Source organism: Impatiens glandulifera, chromosome 7 (assembly GCF_907164915.1).
Source record: "Impatiens glandulifera chromosome 7, dImpGla2.1, whole genome shotgun sequence".
NCBI classification, from domain to species: domain Eukaryota; kingdom Viridiplantae; phylum Streptophyta; class Magnoliopsida; order Ericales; family Balsaminaceae; genus Impatiens; species Impatiens glandulifera.
This window is the reverse complement of record NC_061868.1, coordinates 26,691,369-26,709,912: the sequence shown is the minus strand read 5'-3', so window position 1 is coordinate 26,709,912 and position 18,544 is coordinate 26,691,369.

Genomic DNA, 18,544 nt, shown 5'->3' with positions numbered 1-18,544 from the left:
TTTAAAGACAAAAAGTAAATCACTTCTACGATCAGAATTATTTACATGAATCAATAGCCTATGCATGCTAGATTCTTCTTTGTTATTTTCTTAAAAACACATAATAGATCTCTGTTACGACCTGAATTTTTTACATGAATCAACAACTTTGGTGTCTTATTAAAGGACAAATCACAAATGTCTGTAACAATATAAAATGTTTACATGAATGAGAAGGCATTGCGTGTTGTATTCTGGTGTCTTCTTAAAAACAAATAATATATCTCTGTTACAATCTTAATTGTTTACATGAATCAACAATATTGGCGTGCTATATTCATCTTTGGTGTCCTCTTAAATGACAAATCACATATCTCTGTTACGATATGAATTATTTACATGAATGAGAAGGCATTGTGTATTGTATTCATCTTTGGTGTATTCTTAAATAAAAATAACAGATCTCCGTTACGATCCGAATTTTTTACATGAATTAGCAGCCCGTGCATGTTGTATTCATCTTGACAAGTCTAAAAAACTAGCAGTTGCTTATTATCATGTCAATATGAGTACTCAATAGTTTTCTAAATAGTTGCTCATCATCTTTCGATATGAGAATCCGATGTTTTATAAATAGTTTCTCATCATATTTCGATATGAGAACTCATTTTTTGCCAATATTTACTCATCATTTTTTGATATGAGAACTCGATGTTTTCTAAACAACTGTTCATCATCTTTCGATATGAGAACTCGATGTTTTCTATACAATTCCATTAACTTTTAATATGAGAACTCGGTGTCTACCAGTAGTTGCTCATCATCTTTTGATATGAGAACTCAATGTTTTCTAAGAAGTTGCTCATCATCTTACGATATGAAAACTCGATGTTTTCTAAACAATTTCTCATCATCTTTCGATATGAGAATTCGTTGTTTGCTAGTAGTAGTTTCTCATCATCTTTTGATATGAGAACTCGGTGTTTGTAAAAACGTTTCTCATCATCTTCGATATGGTAACTAATTGTTTGCTAGTAATTGCTCATCATCTTTCGATATGAGAAATCAATGCTTTGTAAATAGTTGATCATTATCTTTTCATATGAGAACTCAATGATTTTTTCATCAGTTGCTCATCATTGCATCGATAGGAGAACCTTAGGCCCCCATGAACTATGTATGATCGTGGGTAGATTTTCATTTTTTAGAATAACCGAAACCATTATAACCAAGATCAAAATTACATCTCTGGAATGGATCCCGGTCAGCAGAACTAAGGTTTCACCTCTATGATTGATATAATTCCTTGGTCATTGTGATCAGGTAATCAATGAAACACAAGATACACCACAACTAATTGTTGTCTATTTTCTATACATTACTTTGCACATGTTACTAATTAAATGTGTCATCTTGAATCCACCTAACGGGTAGAACTACCTATATACATCAACTTATGGATGTATATGGAGTCTCTATAGATGAATACATGGTTATAAGTCAAATTTCTACGATCTTACATGGAATCGAAACACAACAAGTTCTGAACCCATACTCCGAATACATGTGATGTTATGCTTGCATGTATCATTATTTCTTAATATGTACTTTGGAGAAATTGTTCTATAGATACACATGGTTCGTCAAATACACGTCGTCAGAATAAGATGAAGTAGAAACGTTAAATGCACGACTCCAAGTTGTCTATTTTTTCTTTAGATAAATATTTTACATTTTGGGGTTTACAAAATTTGGGGCCTATTTGATCATGCTTGGACACACATTTTGTAAAGTAAGAAGTCATCTTCTCCAAACTATGTACAAGAGGGGTATTTTGTAGACACTTAATTTTTACATCCTAAAATTATAATAAATATGTCAAGTCTAATACGTTGATCATCCTGAAAAATAATATGAAACACTTGCAGAATTGTTTTAGAAAGACCCTTGAATAACGGTCCAAACGCCATATTCTAAAAATACTTAATCTTCAAATGATTCCATACCTTGAGATTGACTAGTGTGAAAAATCATGAATTTTAAGTATAGGCTTGGAAAAATGTCGGGTTTCGGGGGACTTAAACCGGAACCGATCCGATCTAGACCTGATTTTTCCACGAAAAATCGGGTCCATGATTTTCCCGAATCCAACCAAATTCGACCGGACAGGTATCCGACATGGTCACGATTTTTAGATTTAAAATTTCTGAATTTTTTTAGATTTTATTAATCGTTTTAATTTTTTTTTTATCAAATTAATAATTTAATATTTATTTTCATCTTTTAGAATAAAAAAATTTAAATTTAAGAATCACAAATAAAGAGAAAGCTAATACATATATATAGACATGGTAAAATATCAGGTTTTGTGGTACCAATCCAGAACAGACCTGATTCTACTCTGAAAAAGCGGATATATGAGTGACCCTAATTTGACATGTTCTAATTTCATAGGTAACCTACCCGATACGGGCCTTTTTTTTTTGAAAAAACAGTTTAGGACAATTTTATTAAAAAGCGCAAAAACTGGAGGGTCAAGAATCAAAACTAGACAAACTCTAGTTTGATTATAAGATGACAAACAAACGAGTCTAGAGTTTGTGAATAGTTGCAATCAAACAACAGTACAAACAACGATTATAATTAACATTCTCAATCTTTAATGTTATTTCCATATTCGCCTTGTAGGTCTTGTTGATTTCTTCCACGTCCCCTTCCTCGCTCATACTTCATGAAAGGTGATTGGATTATAGTAGATGATGATACACGTCGGTTCCCATTGTTAAGCCTACCTTTGTATGAACCTGTACTGTTCTGATAAAATGAATTATTTTTCAGGATTTAAGGGTTTTTATCAATGCTTTTTTCTGCTTCAGTTTTGCAGATTTGAGAATCAACAACCCTAGTTTCCTCCTTTTCTCCTCTAGTATTTCTGTTCTTTCTTCTTTTACTTGTTCTTCTTTATTGTCTTCAGATTGAACTTCTTCTGTATCCTTTATTTTTTCAATTTCATTATTTTTTTCTTTCTCTAATTCTTTCACGCTTTATTCCTCTACATTTTCCTCATTTTGTCTTCTTTATCAATGTCCCTGACTTCCACAATATTCTCTTATATTCTTGATTCTTTAGTTTCATTTTTCTATTTTTCGCTTCTTGGGTTTTCAGGATTTTCTAGTCTTCCTCAATTATTTTTGCACATTTAGTACTAATATGTTATTATCCTTAAAACTATTATTTTTAGATTATTTTATAATTCCTTTTATCCCATAATTTAATATTTAAGTTTACCTTTTTAAATATACGTTTTATCCATTTTAAAATTCATTTAAATGTATCATTTTTAAATTTAAAATAAGTAAACTTTTAAAATTATATAACTTAGGATAAATTTTTAATAAAATAGATATAATAATTATTTTTAAAAATATTTAAAATATAGAGAGTTATGTCTAAAATATTAAAATTATATTATTTTTAAAAAGTAATAAATTTTTTTTACTGGAATTATAAATAATAATGAAAAAAACAAAACAAAATAAAAATAATATATAATTTTAATTTATTATAAAATATAAAACTCAAAGTATATATTAATTCTTACATTTAGACTATTATATTTGATAATGTATTAAACTTATAAAAAAATTAAAATAAAGAGGGCATAATTTAAAATTAATTAATATATTTAGTTTTCTCTCTCTTAAATTTATTGATAACACATCACCGTCATTGATAGAAATTCAAGACGGTAGAGCACATGATTGAGTTTTTCCAATGATGAGATCTCTCTATAAACTTTGAAATCTTAGATCGGGTCTCGGTTCTTCAATCTCGTACCTGGAAATGGTCAGGTCTAACTCGAAATAACCCAGAACCGAACTACAAAATAAATAACTGAACTGAGGTACTCGAACCATCGGTTCTATTATGCCATGCCTATTTGAGTATAATATTGTTGGAGAAAATGTAAAGAATATATATTTTTAAGCTTGTTTTTGTATCCAAACACTATTTTTCATAAACATTCAGAATTTAGGAGACCGGATACGTTCAAATTAACCGGTTTGAAAAATTATGAATTTTGAGTATAATATTGATGTTTATAATTTTGTGTAGCAGACTTCCAAAAGGCAAAAATGTTAAAATCGAGTCAAACTAATCGGGTCAAGACCTAGTCAACTGAAGTTAATAGAGGAGCTTCGTGCGTCCAAAGAATTTCAAATAAGTGGTTGTTGTCATGCTGACGTCAAGCGTGTGACTTATTTGAATAAGACCCAAGAACGCCCATTTTGGCATTATTTGTTGAAGAGAAGTCTACAAGGGATCACCAACTTTGAAAATTCACCCATATCACTATACTCAATGGAATTAGATGATCTTGGATGTTTTGGAAACATTGAAGAGTTCCTACATAAGGCCCATTTGAATACAAATAGAATTGAAGCTCTTAACCCCGAGAAATTAGAGGAACAAGACAATACGATCAAAATAGGATCAAACCGGACATGTTCACAATTAGAATTCTTAACGCATAAGGCCTCAAATTTGGATTACTACATATGGTTGGAAAGATAATACTTATAGACCAATCGATTGACACCAATCTCAAGTCTCCCTTTGACGATTAAGGTGGTCTGCATAGCTCGACAACCCAATGCAAGTACACCAACTTCAATCTTGTAGAGAACAAGAGCTTGGTGTGACTTTGAAAATAGTATCTTTGACTCACTTGAGAATTTTGTGAAAATGAGATACCTTTGGAAAGAACTTTGCGTTGAGTTTTGTTTTATAACAAGTTGTACTCACGGCTTGAACCACCTTTCAAGACCCATAAGGCTCCATCATGAATTACATGGACCTTCGCCCTGTATCGAACTTCATGGGGAAAAATAATACATGTATCCATCATTAATACTTTTCCAATGCATGATGTATCAGCCTCAATGGTGATCAAAGTCAGAAGTTTCAACTATTTGAAGTTTCGGTTGATCAACGATTATTGAAACCAAAAACTTAAATAAGTCTTGAATTTAAAAATACGTAACTTGGTCCATACTCCATCACTTAACCTATTTAGAATTGGATAATCAAGATAGATGGATTACCGAGATACAAGCCTTGACATCAACTAAAATGAACTCAAACTTAGTCCGGAGTGACCCGCTAAGTGAGTTGCTGGTTGAGCCAACTCTAAAATTAATATGTCTCAAGAATACCCTTGTTCAAGGAGTATTTACAAGCATAACCTTATCAATTGAGGGTATGGTTGATCACTTTCAAGGTTTACCGATTCCTTAGAGAGAGAATAACACTTGAGAGCAATGTTATTAATTGAAGAACACCTTGAATGTGATTATATAGAGAAGTCTCCTCTCTGGCGAGTCTGATTCAACCTTTGCTTCTATTGTTTCTTCATCTCACTTATGTATGTATCTCTAACGCTTACATTGTGTGATACATTAGGACGTCAATTTTGTACATCATGTTGATCCTAATTTGACTCATGTAATTTCAATTAATTAGTTTATAATATGTTTGTTAATTGATTGATTGCTGAATATTTTGATTTTTTAGTGAATACAGTTGCTAGAATTCCTTGGGTTAGTTTGTATCTAGTCTAGGAAGATGATAGGTCTTGACTAGCCTTGAATCTAAAACGCCAAGGTTCGCTAGAACCATCCAGTTTTGGTCACCGGAGGAAGAACTGTCGGCCAATTCTTCGGACGAGTTCCAAATAGTCTACTCTTTGTTGTGAAGGCTTAGTGAGAGCTCACAAACACAGGGAGAATGTTGTCAAAGACCATTGAATGAACACCTCAATGAGCGACGAACTATAATCGTTGGTTGAGTTCCAGATTCGCGGGGGAATTCTCCTTCGATTCCTCTACTCTTTGTTCTAGTGAACTGAAAGGTCTATCCGAAAGTCTCCAATAAATATATGTCGCTAGAAGCTCTTACAACATAACAATCAGATCACCAATGGAGTCAGCCAAAGGCGAACATTAGTCAAGGTCATAAGTATAACATTATAAAAGAAACATGTACCTTAAAGTTTGTTGATATTTTGACCTCATTTGGAAACTAGGATTGATCAAAAAAATATTTATAATGGTTGTAACTAGATATAATTAAGATTTGAAAAAAAAATCAAATGATATTATTTTCATTTGGTAAAAGAAGTGTCTTTGGATTTTATAACCCTAAAAAAAAACCTTTGCGTAGGTTCTCGTGGAAAGCCTGAGGTTCGAGAATTTAACATCGGTTTGCATGTCAATAATTTTCTTTTAAAATAAAACATTAGTTTGAAAAAATTTCATTGATTCCTTGCAGTTTTTGAATTTAATTAAAAATAATTTACTTCGGGGTATAATTTTAAATAATTCAAGGATATACAGTAATCAAATCACAATTTGATTTTTTTAGAAAATCATTTAGGGTATGTTTGGATGGGTATAATTGGAATTGACATTGAAAATCTAATTCCAATTCTATGAGAATTGGAATTGAATTACAATTCAATTCCTATGTTTGAGAAAACTATATAATTGTTATTCAATTCCAATTCTCTTATTTGGAAGAAATTATTTTATGAACATAATTTTGACAACTAATTAAAAGTAACTTTATATATATCATTTTAAACAAAAATTCTAACAAGAAAACAACTTATTCAAATAATTTTTTAGCAAGACAATTTTTTTACTAAAAAATTAGGATAATATCAAACAAGTTATAATAATATTTTGATAGAAAATTAAAGTAACATATAAAAATTTATAATTTTGTATACAATAACTTTCAAATATTTATATACTCATATATGAGATAAAAAAAAGTGTTAGATCAAATTAGATCGGTTAAACAAAACTTAACAGAAACAAATTCCTTGTGCAGGAACAGGCAAAGAATCGAACCGGTCAGATTACTCAACCGGTTAAGAAACTCAACCAGTCAAGCAATTAAACCGACCAGAAACATGACCGCACAAGAAAGTCAAGATCGGCCAAAGCAGAAGGCCATAATCAATCAAACAGTCGGTCATTTAGAAGCAAAGGAAAAACCGGAAGTCATTCGGTTAACATACATAACCGACTAGCATAAAAAGATACTTTGGGTATCTGTTGAGAATGATACCGAAGGAACACACTGAACATTGCCATATTCATACAAGTCTGAGGAAAGTCAGCAGGCTGCAGAAGACCGTCCTACAAGATCTTTCTACTTAAGGATAAATCAGAAAGGCAATCTTCCAAGTACAGACAACTGTCCAACCGACAGTTGCCATATTGAGTAAAAGACAAACCTAGTCGGTTTGACCGACATACTGGAAGATCAGACCGCCAGGTCTGAATCACTGAACCTCTGCTCAACCAATCAGATTCAAGGAAATGAAATGTGACGGTTGGCACATTTCACCTATAAAAGAAGGAGCTGAAGAGGAATAAATGCGTGTTACAAGTTCTGAATTTTCTACAGCCTAAGTGAAAAGACTGTGTTCTATCTCTAGAAAGCTTAAGCGCTTAGTTGAAGTGTAATTCTACAATTTCGGTTAAAATTGTACGAGTGTTATCGAGTATGAAATAAGTCTCGATCGGATTGTGTTTGTATTCCTTAGTGAATATCCTTCTCGCAGTTTCGAGAGGAGGGGTGACGTAGGAGTTTTATCTCCGAACATCCATAAAAACTTGTCTTGTTACTTACTTTCTGCCTGCTTTATTTTATAACCGATCTGCACTAACCGACTAATACCGCTCCAACCGAATCACTAAGTTCCTAAACCGACCCAGCAATCTCCAAACTTGTCTTATTCAAATCTGGTCCTACCTATCTCGTGTGTGTGTCGCTTCAACTTGAAACAAACCACTTCCGCGCTTGAACTTTGTTCAAGGGTTTGTGACAGTTTGTGTAGTATTGAAACACCGGTATTAATCTCTAACCGGATTAATCACCACCTCTTTGAGTGAAACGCGATAACCGACCAACCCCGGTCCCCCAACCGCGACCTAGATCCTAACAATTGGTATCAGAGCAGTTAGTTTCAATACTCAAGCAAGCATGTATTTCGATATGCCCCCAATGCTATAAGGTGATGATTTTGCCAACTGGAAGGCACGCATGCACCTGCATTTAATCACCATGGATGATGAGATGCAGTTCATCATAGCCGAAGGACCGATAATCATTGACAAGGACAGAAAGGACTGGACAGCTGAAGATAGGAGAAGAAACAATCTGGATAACCATGCCAGAAACCGCATCTCCAACGGTGTGGACAGAGACACGTACTACAAGATCAGAGATTGCAAAACAGCAAAGGAAACATGGGAAACGGTGATTCAGATTCATGTGGGAAATGAAAGAACCAAGGAAAACAAGATAATGGTGGCTACTCAAAAGTTTGAAAACATCAAGATGAGACCGGGAGAAACAATGAGAGAATACAGTGACCTGTTCACAGGTGTGATAGACGAGCTAGCAACTCTTGTCAAGAGGTATGACAACAAGGAATTCATCATGAAAGCGTTAAGATCTCTTCCAAGTGCGTGGGACATAAAGACAATGGTGATGAGGGAATCAAACTACCTAAGCAAGATGAAGCTACACGATGTATTTGAAGACCTTAAGGCATATGAGTTTGAAATGAGATCTAGGACTGAAGAAGAAGTCTCAGCCTCAACCTCAACCAGATCATTGATCACATCCACAGAACCTGTTGCATTTGCACCAATCAGAACCGCAGAACAGTTCACCGAGGATGCCATGGCAATGCTTGCACAAAAATTTGGTAGATTCATGAAGAGAAGCCAACCGACAAACAACTACAACTATGGTGATAAATCTAATGTAAGATGTTATAACTGCAACTTTTTGAGACATTTCAAGTGGGAATGCAGAAAACCGAGGAGGGATGAAGCTTATGGGCTCACAGTGACAGTGATGATGAACTCACATGCCTCATGGCAAATGAGGAACACATATTTGACTCTCCTTGTGATGAATTTACTAAAGATGAGTTATATAAAGCATTGAATGATATGGTAGCAGAGTATAAGAATCTATTAACCTTATTACCTAAGCAACCCAACCTCATAGTACCTACCTTGACCGAACCAAAGACCATAGAACCTGAAAACACCCTAGAAACCGAGGCAGCGCCTGAACTACCCTCTGAGACCGAACATCTCAAGGAGACAGTTCAAGAGCTGACCGAAGAGGAAAATGCCCGACTCCAGTATAGAATGACCGCATGGAAAAGATCGAGTGAAATGGTAAGCAAAATGTGTAGTTATAAAAGACACCCTACTTGCATGTTTGGTCTAGGATACAAAAACAATAGATCCCAAAGCCAAGAGCACTTCGACAAAATGAGGCTCACAAAGGATAATCTTCCCTTTGTAAGTTTTATAAAAAGTTCCTTAACCGCTGAAGAGGAACTAACTGCCTATTATACGGAAGACAAATTAACCTATGTAGGTCCAACCGATTCTGAGAAATGGATTCACCCTGAGAAAAGGAAAGCCAACCGGTTCAAAAATAGGCAAGCCAACTCACAACCACATAGGACAAACCAAAGATCATCCTCACATAAGGCCTTCTAGGAAAGCAGAAAGATTCAAATCCGAGTGCAAGAAAATTAGTTAAGACATTGACCAGGAAAGTTGTCCGACTTGTCAAAGTCTGGATACCCAAGGGACTAATCGCCTGTGGACCCACGTAAATGTGGGTACCAAATAGTTGTAAATATGTACATTTTACAGGATATGAAGAAACGGCTAGGAAACTCTAAATGGTACTTGGATAGCGGTTGCTCCAGGCATATGACCGGGAACAATAACCTTCTAACCGACATCAGAATAGAAACCAGTGCATTAATCACCTTCGGTGACAACTCAAAAGGTAGAACTGTGGGCAAGGGTAAGATTGTCCACGGTAACTTAACAATTGATAATGTACTCTTAGTCAAAAACCTACGTTTTAACCTGCTAAGCATTAGTCAAATGTGTGATGCTGGATACACTGTAGAATTTCTTAAACATGCATGCTTAGTTAAAAATTCTCAAGGCATTACACTACTAACCGGAAATAGGTTAGGAAACATCTACAAGGTAGATTGGAAAAATAAAGTAGAATATCCTATATGCATGATAGCTAAAACCGATCAAACCTGGCTGTGGCATAAAAGACTAAACCACCAAAATATGAAAACCTTAAATTATATTCGTGGTAAAAAGTTAGTCGAGGGAGTTCCTGACATAGTGTTTAATAAGGATAAGATCTGTTCAGCATGTCAAATGGGTAAACAAACTAAGTCAATATTTAAGAGTAAAGGACACATTCAATCTAACCGATGCTTAGATCTTCTACACATGGATTTATTTGGACCAATTAGGGTCGTCAGCCTAGGAGGTATGCTTTACACTATGGTAGTTGTTGATGATTATTCTAGATATACATGGGTAATATTCTTGCCATCCAAACGTGAAACCGCATCAAATTTGATCACACTGCTTAAACGTTTGCAAAATGAAAAATCAACACGGATTAATAACATTAGAAGTGATAGAGGAACCGAATTTACAAATAGCACTCTAAATGCATTTCTTGATGAATCCGGTAATAGACACGAGTTGTCTAGTGCTAGGACTCCTCAACAAAACGTCCTGGCCGAGAGAAGAAACCAAACTCTCAACGAAGCCGCACGGTCCATGATAGCCGATTCGGGTATTGCCCAGAAATTCTGGGCTGAAGCTATCAACACCGCGTGTCATACACAAAACCGGTCTCTGATCAAGAAGTTTCACAACAAAACACCGTATGAGGTATATTTTGATAGGGTTCCTAACCTCAAGTATCTTAAGATTTTCGGTTGTAAATGCTACATTCACATAAATGGCAAAACCTATCTATCTACTTTCGATGCAAAATCCGATGTTGGAATCATGCTAGGTTACTCAGCTGTTAGTAAAGCATACAGAGTATATAACACTAGAACCTTAACTGTGGAGGAATCACTTCATGTTGTTTTCGATGAATCGGTTGAAAGCAACACTACATCATTCATTGATCTACACAATAGATTGGAAAATAATAATATCCATTCTGATAGTGAAGATGAGATTCCGGTTTTCAGACGGTTTGTCCATGACCAAATGGGTAATGATGAAACCCAGCCGGATCAAGCTGTCCCACGACAGGAAGCTGACACTTCGGTCCAAACCGAGGAAATCGGTCGGTTTGACACCCCTGTTCAGCCTACCGATATGTCTAGCCTTGATCAAGTAAACGGTGATTTCGTAGACGCTCCTGAACCGAATCTCAAAAGTAACACAAATCACCCTCCTGAGCTAATTATAGGTGACCCTTCAAAACCCGTTCGAACTAGGCGACAAATCCTGGAGGAATACTTTAATTTCGCTTTTATATCCCAGATTGAGCATTGTCAGATCCGGATTGGATCTTGGGAATGCAAGAAGAGTTAAACCAGTTTGAGAGTAACAAAGTCTAGTACCTAGTTCCTAGACCGAAAGATCAACCGGTCATAGGAACAAGATGGGTATTTAGAAATAAACTCAATGAAGACGGGTTGGTCACGAGGAACAAAGCTAGATTAGTGGCACAAGGATACAAACAAGAAGAAGGCATTGATTTTGAAGAATCATTTGCCCCTGTAGCCAGGATTGAAGCTATTAGGATTTTTCTAGCTTTTGTTGCATTCAAAAATTTTAAAGTGTTTCAAATGGATGTTAAAAGTGCATTTTTGAATGGTGACCTACGTGAAGAAGTATATGTTGAACAACCACCCGGTTTCAAAAATGCTGAACTGCCCAACCATGTATACCGGTTAAACAAAGCTTTATACGGTCTAAAGCAAGCTCCTAGAGCCTGGTATGACACACTAACCGCATTCTTGTTAAAACATGATTTCACCATCGGTTTGGTGGACAAAACATTATTTAAGTTTGAGAAAAAGGAACATATCCTACTTGTTCAAATATATGTGGATGATATCATCTTCGGTTCAACCGATCCTAAGTTATGTGATAAATTTTCAACCCTGATGACTAACAAATTTGAAATGAGTATGATGGAAGAATTAAGTTTCTTCTTAGGTCTTCAGGTTAAGCACTCGAAGAAGGAACTTTCATAAGCCAACCCAAGTATACTAAGGAACTGTTAAAGAAATTTGGGATGGACACATGCTCCTCCGCTGCCACTCCAATGAGCTCATCGGTCGAACTGGACAAGGATGATGACGGTCAAGTAGTAGATCTAACAGCTTACCGAGGAATCATCGGTTCTCTTCTATACCTGACAGCAAGTAGACCGGATATACTATTTGCGGTCGGTGTGTGTGGAAGATTCCAGGCCAACCCAAAACAGTCTCACTACACAGCCGCAAAGCGAATCTTGAAAGACCTAAAGGGAACTCCTGAAGTCGGTTTGTGGTATCCAAAGGATTCATCTTTTAACCTAACAAGTTACTCAGATGCAGACTATGCAGGTTTCAAGGTTGATAGAAAAAGCACCAGCGGAACATGCCAATTCCTAGGTGATCGGCTTGTTTCATGGCACAGCAAGAAACATACATCTGTTGCCACGTCAACCGCAGAAGCTGAATACTTAGCAGCCGGAAGTTGCTGTTCACAACTTTTTTGGATCCAACAATAATTGAAGGATTTCGGTATCACAGCCGAAGAGTCCCCAATTTTCTGTGATAACACAAGTGCCATAGCAATCACCTACAATCCGGTTCTACATTCTAGAACCAAGCACATTGATATAAGGCACCACTTCATTCGAGAACATGTCATGCTGAAGCATATCCGGCTGGAATACGTATCGACAGAATAACAAGTAGCCAATATCTTCACAAAGCCTCTATAGGAAGCTAAGTTTTCTCAATTCAAACTCACACTCGGTTTGACCGATATTAATCAACTTATTCCTAAGGATACTTAAAAGGGAAATCGGTTCGGACAGACAAAACCGGTAGTTCTTCCTAAATTGTCGGATTCCAAATTTCCCAAGGTATTTATGGAAGAACCGCTTTGTCTATCAGTTTGAGTAAACCGACCGGTTACTTAGTGCATACAACAAATAACCGCATCGGGACGAATGACTGATAACTGACCGGTTTGGAAATAGTTTGTTTCGGATTATTTGGCCTCCAAACAAAAGTTGAATAATTATCTGTGTTTAAACTTATCTGTTCTGAAAAATTACATTTTCAAAGTAAAATGTTCATACCTCAAAAGACGTGAAGATATGATATCTTTCACCGTCCAGGCCTATGACCCACATCCTAGGTTATAGACATGCTTATTTCATGCAAAATACATTATCCTATGGATAATAGAGATCATTACCTGCAACACACTGGATAATAAGATCATCCCTCCACTAATATAAAAGTTAGGGAAACCTTAAACAAAATAATCACAAGTTATAACTTATCCTCTCACTAAGACAAAATGTCTCAGTTTCCAAATATCCTTCAAGTGGATTTCGATTCTGCTCAAGGCACTGACAATTATGAAGTCTTTAAGATGATTAAGTCACTTTAAGACACCGGTCTCAAAAACTTTATAGATGTCAAACATGTCATCTTTCTGGAATCTGTCCTGGAGTTCTTTTACAATGCCAGGGTTTTTCGAGGTACTCCTCATTTTGACACTCACATCCAGTCCAAGGTGGGAGGGACTGTGTTCGACTTCACTGAAAGTGATTTTGCTAGATGCTTCGACCTTCCGAAGCAAGGGCTGACCGATCTAAATGTTTCAGCTGAACTGAAGGCCAAAATAGCATTAAGTTTCGCTCGGTCAGACCACCCGGTCAATGACCACGGTGCCAAGTCATCGTTGAGAGCTGAGTATCAGCTTCTCAACGATGTCATCGGTCGAAGCATCCTGGGTAGGGATGTCATAAACACTTACTGTGCTACGGTTTTTAACATTATGTCTGCCATAACTACGGGTACGCCAATAAGCTGGTCAAGGGTGTTGTTCGATGTCCTAATCTGGATGATCGACATTCGTCAAACCGGTCTCATTCCCCAGAAAAGCTGCTTACTTTTGGAGCTTGGAGTTCCACTATGTCCGGGCGAAGGATTAAACCAGGCCCAGGTAATCAACAAAGAGGTCACTGACTCATTCTATGAGCGGTTTGAGAAAGCTTGGAAGAGGAGGAACCGCCACATCAACTCCAACGGCCGCGCCAACTCCAACGGATACTAAGTCACTCCTTCTTACAACCGGTCATTTTGCTGTACGCACCGGTTGTATCTTTGTTCAACTCTATTATGATCATTACGGATTATCTTATGTTATTTTCGGTTTTAATCAGTTATTTTTCCGTTTTCTTGTAGCATCCGTCATTAATGAAAAATAACTTTCAACTTCCAACTACATAAGTAATTGCTATCCAACCAACTTGGTTACTTTTGAACTAGATTCCTTACCTTGAGCTCCGCAACCGGTCAAAAGTAACTCCTTTCCAAGGAGTTTTGGAAACATAAATATTCTCTTCATTAATAAGACAAAACTGATCTTCAACATTAATTGCTGATATTTTCCCTCCAAAATCGAATCTATATAAGAAACCCCTCCTTATCAACTTAACACATCTCAAAACAAAAATCTCTTGAACTCTCTCTTGGCAAAAGTTTGAATCATGCCGAGCCGAACTCTAAGAAACTTCTTGAGCATCGATTTCGACTCTTGTATAGAACATTATGACCTGGAAACCAAGGAGCTCATGTTTGAGTCCCTCATCGACACCGGTCTTCGTCCTTTTCTCGAAGAATCCGAACCAATACTCCTTCCAGACGTAATCACCTTCTTCAGAAATGCCTGTATAAGAGGAAATTTCATCGTTTCCACAGTAAGAGATCACACTTTCTGGCTGGATGAAACCGAATTTGCTCAAACATTCAATCTACCCACAGAAGGGTTTTCCGACTTCCCAACCCGGGTGGGAAGCGCCGCAACCGACTACTCGGAAATGTTCTCCGGAACCGATGTACCGGTGGAGAACTACGGGCTGAAAACCCGCCTTGCCCACCACATCCAACTCCTCCACGAGATTGTTAACCGATCCATCATCTGCCAATCTCCGAACCAACGCTACTCCAAGAAAATGTTTGACATGATGACCTACATTGTTAACAATACGCCTATCAACTGGTCATCGGTCATTTTCAAAAATCTGAGGACTATGGTGGAGACCAAGAAATGTCTCGGTTACGCTCCTCACCTCAGCCGGCTCTTTCTTAAGTATCGTCCAAATTTTGGACCGGGTACACCGGTATCCCTTTCGAACATTCTTGATGTGGATGGGGTGGAGGACAAGCTCTCCAAGATAGTCATTACATAGGTTGTAATTTTATTTCCTATGTATTCAAAACCGATAAATGAATCGGTTTTTATCTTGTATCTTTCATTTCAATGAATATCTATTTCAGTTTGATAACCGGGTCAATAATTTCAAACATTCATTTCTTCTATCTAACCGGTTAAAGTCATTAGACTGCCCCATTGAAAAATCCGATCAAACTTAGAAAACCGCATCACTGCGGGTAATCATCCATTTCTTGAATAAACGGTTAACAAGAAGAACCGTTTCATCAAAGGTTAAAATAACCGAAATTAAAAGTCCTCTAAAAGTGTTCGGAGGGAAATTTCCCGCTCATAGACTCCCGCCAATAGTTCCCGCTCAAATATCCCGCCTTCGGTTTGCCGCCCATGGTTTCCCGCTCAATTCTCTTGGAGGGAAAATTCCCGCCTAAAAGTGATGGGACGGTTCGCGACGTTTGGAATTCCAAACCGCAACTATAAATAGGGTCCTTAGTCATTTTATTTCATTTTACGCGAATCGCCTTTCTCTCTCTAACTCTCAGCTTCCTCAAACTCTCTCAAATTCTTATTCTCTTTCGGTTCGTTCATCCAAAAATGGGTCGCAACTCTGCACTATTCAAACATATCTTACAGGTCGACTTTGAGGAAATCCGGGCAAACGGTTCGGCTCCGGCAAAGCATGTCTTATCCTGGATCTTTGAGTCTGTCTCGAATATTTTCTAGGCGGTCCAATTATTCTATATCAGGAAGCGGTTAACGAATTCTTCCAAACCGTATCTCTCACCGGAAGAACAATAACTGCAACCATCAACGGTCAGCAGCTCGAACTGACAGAAGAGTCGGTTGCTGATATACTACGTCTACCATCAAAAGGAAGCAACCTCTCGGCGACCTTAGATCAAGAGACCTTCGAGGCGGCTTGCCAGGTTCTCTCGGAAACCGCGGTTTCTATCGAGGTCTCCGGGAAGAAATCATCACTGCGACCGGAATATAGACCGTTATGTGATATTTTCACTAAATCGGTCCAAGCAAAAGGGGGAAACTATGACAGTCTCACCCGTGTAAAGATTGAGATGCTTGCCGGTTTACTGAATGGCATCCAAATAAACTGGGCCAAGGTTGTTTTCAACAACCTATGTGAAATGGTGGATCTGGCTTCCACCAAGTCATGGGGATACGCAATCCCGCTTGGGAAAATTATGCTTAACTACAACATCAACACCGGTCCTGGTGTTCATCTTTCTTCAAGCAAAATCATAAGGTCCCGCCAATTCAAGGACAGGAAGGCCTCCGGTTCTACGGGTGGCCGAAGGAAAAAGGCAGCCGGGAAGAGAGCGGCTCCGGTTAAGGAGAAATCCGGAAGCAAGAAGGTTAGACAACCAACCAGATCGGCTGACCCGCGGTCCGAAACCCTCAATGATGAAGATTCGGCAGCCAGTTCTGACCGAACCGCTTCACGGAATATTGAAGAAGATCTGTCCGGTAAATGGAAAGGACCGATGGTCGAGGAACAATCGGCCAGTCTTGACAATGCCGATATAGGTGCAGACGGCCTTGGGGAAGAAGATGTTCACACTAACAACAATACCCAGGAGATGGCCGAGAATCTCGTGAGAAGAATCATGGACGAAATCCATCAGCAAGCTCGCGAGGCGTCCGCAGTATTCTGTCAATGGATCCGGCACCGGCATCATTTATTCTACAAAGACATGCTACCGGGTCTAACCGTTGAACAGAAATTCGAAAAGTTAATGGAGATGGAGGAGGAAGTCATCAACCTCACAAAGGCTCAAGATGCCAAAACCGCCTTAGACCGACACGCAATAGTAGAACCGCGTGCTCGGTTACAAAAGCTAGCCGAACACATTCAACGCCTTAAAGAAAGGTTTAATCCGGGGACATCGAACGCTCACCTTCAACTATTGGTGATCGAACTGCTTACGGTCAAGGAAAGGGAACTGACCGAGAAAGTGGCGCGGCTTGAAGCGGTGCCCGAACATCAAGATACAACGAACTCATCGCCTAATGAGGATGTTAGCGGTCAGAATCCGGGCGATGAAGAGTTGTCATCTCCTTCACTGGATCAGACGATCAACATAACCGAAGTCAGGACAGAGACACCTCTCACCGACAAGCGAGCATCTGCTCAAGCCGGGAACTCGAAACCAGCCATAACAGAAGAGAGGGTCATAACTCTGATTGAAGAATTTGTCAACGACGTGGTTCGGCCTTGGAAGAGAAAAATTAAGAAAACCGCGGTTCAGGCAGTCAAGATAGCCGAGACAACAAAGGATGATCTTGGCGAGGCGGTCAAGCGGATCACATCAGTTGAAACGAACTACGGTAATACGGATCAACTGTACGGCAGTCACCTTGAGCGAACAAAGGATTTGGAGGCTATAACTCCGAAGCTGGTGACCGACCTCGATTCAGTCAGAAAAACGGTAGCCGATTTGGAACGGTCTCAAGAAAATACCGATCAAAGGTTGACAAAGGTCGATGAGGACCTGGCTCGGTCAAGTGCTCAAGCCGACTCAACACTTGACAGGGTTATCAACCTTGAGGAAAAGAATACAACCCTTGAGGAAAAGAACGCAAAGCTTGAAGCCGATCTCAAGGCGGTCACCGAACAGGTGGCAGAATTGATAAAAGCTAAACTGACTGCCGATAGGGCACTTGAGGAGGAGAATGCTCAGGCGGCTAAGAAGCTCCAGGATGACCTGAACAAGCAGACTCGGACGCAGAAGGAGGTGGCATGGACTGATGAGAACATAGCCAAACATATGCGAAACTTAGCGGCCAACGCACCGGAAATCGCAAAGACCATAGCGGCCAAACAAGTCGAAGATGCTAACCGGTTAAAGGCTCAACAAGAAACATACAAAAATTTCGAAAAGGCTCCAAAGAAGTCCCAGGCGGCTCCTTCCTCTTCCATTCAGGCCACACGTAAAAGGAAAGCGGCTTCGAAAAAGGCGCAAATGACCGGACTATTGTCCAGTGTCACCGAAACAGTTGTTGATCCTCCACCCAACCCGGCTTTGCAAACCGATGATGATTTCGAAGAAGATGTCCAGCCGCAACTCAGAAGACAGAGGGTTTTAAATGCGGTTCCAATCAGAACGATCGGTCAACCATTCTCTGCTCAAACTGGCACCTTGGGCGGTCAAGGACCCTCTTCAAGACCGGCTCAAGAGAACAATGAACAATCAGAC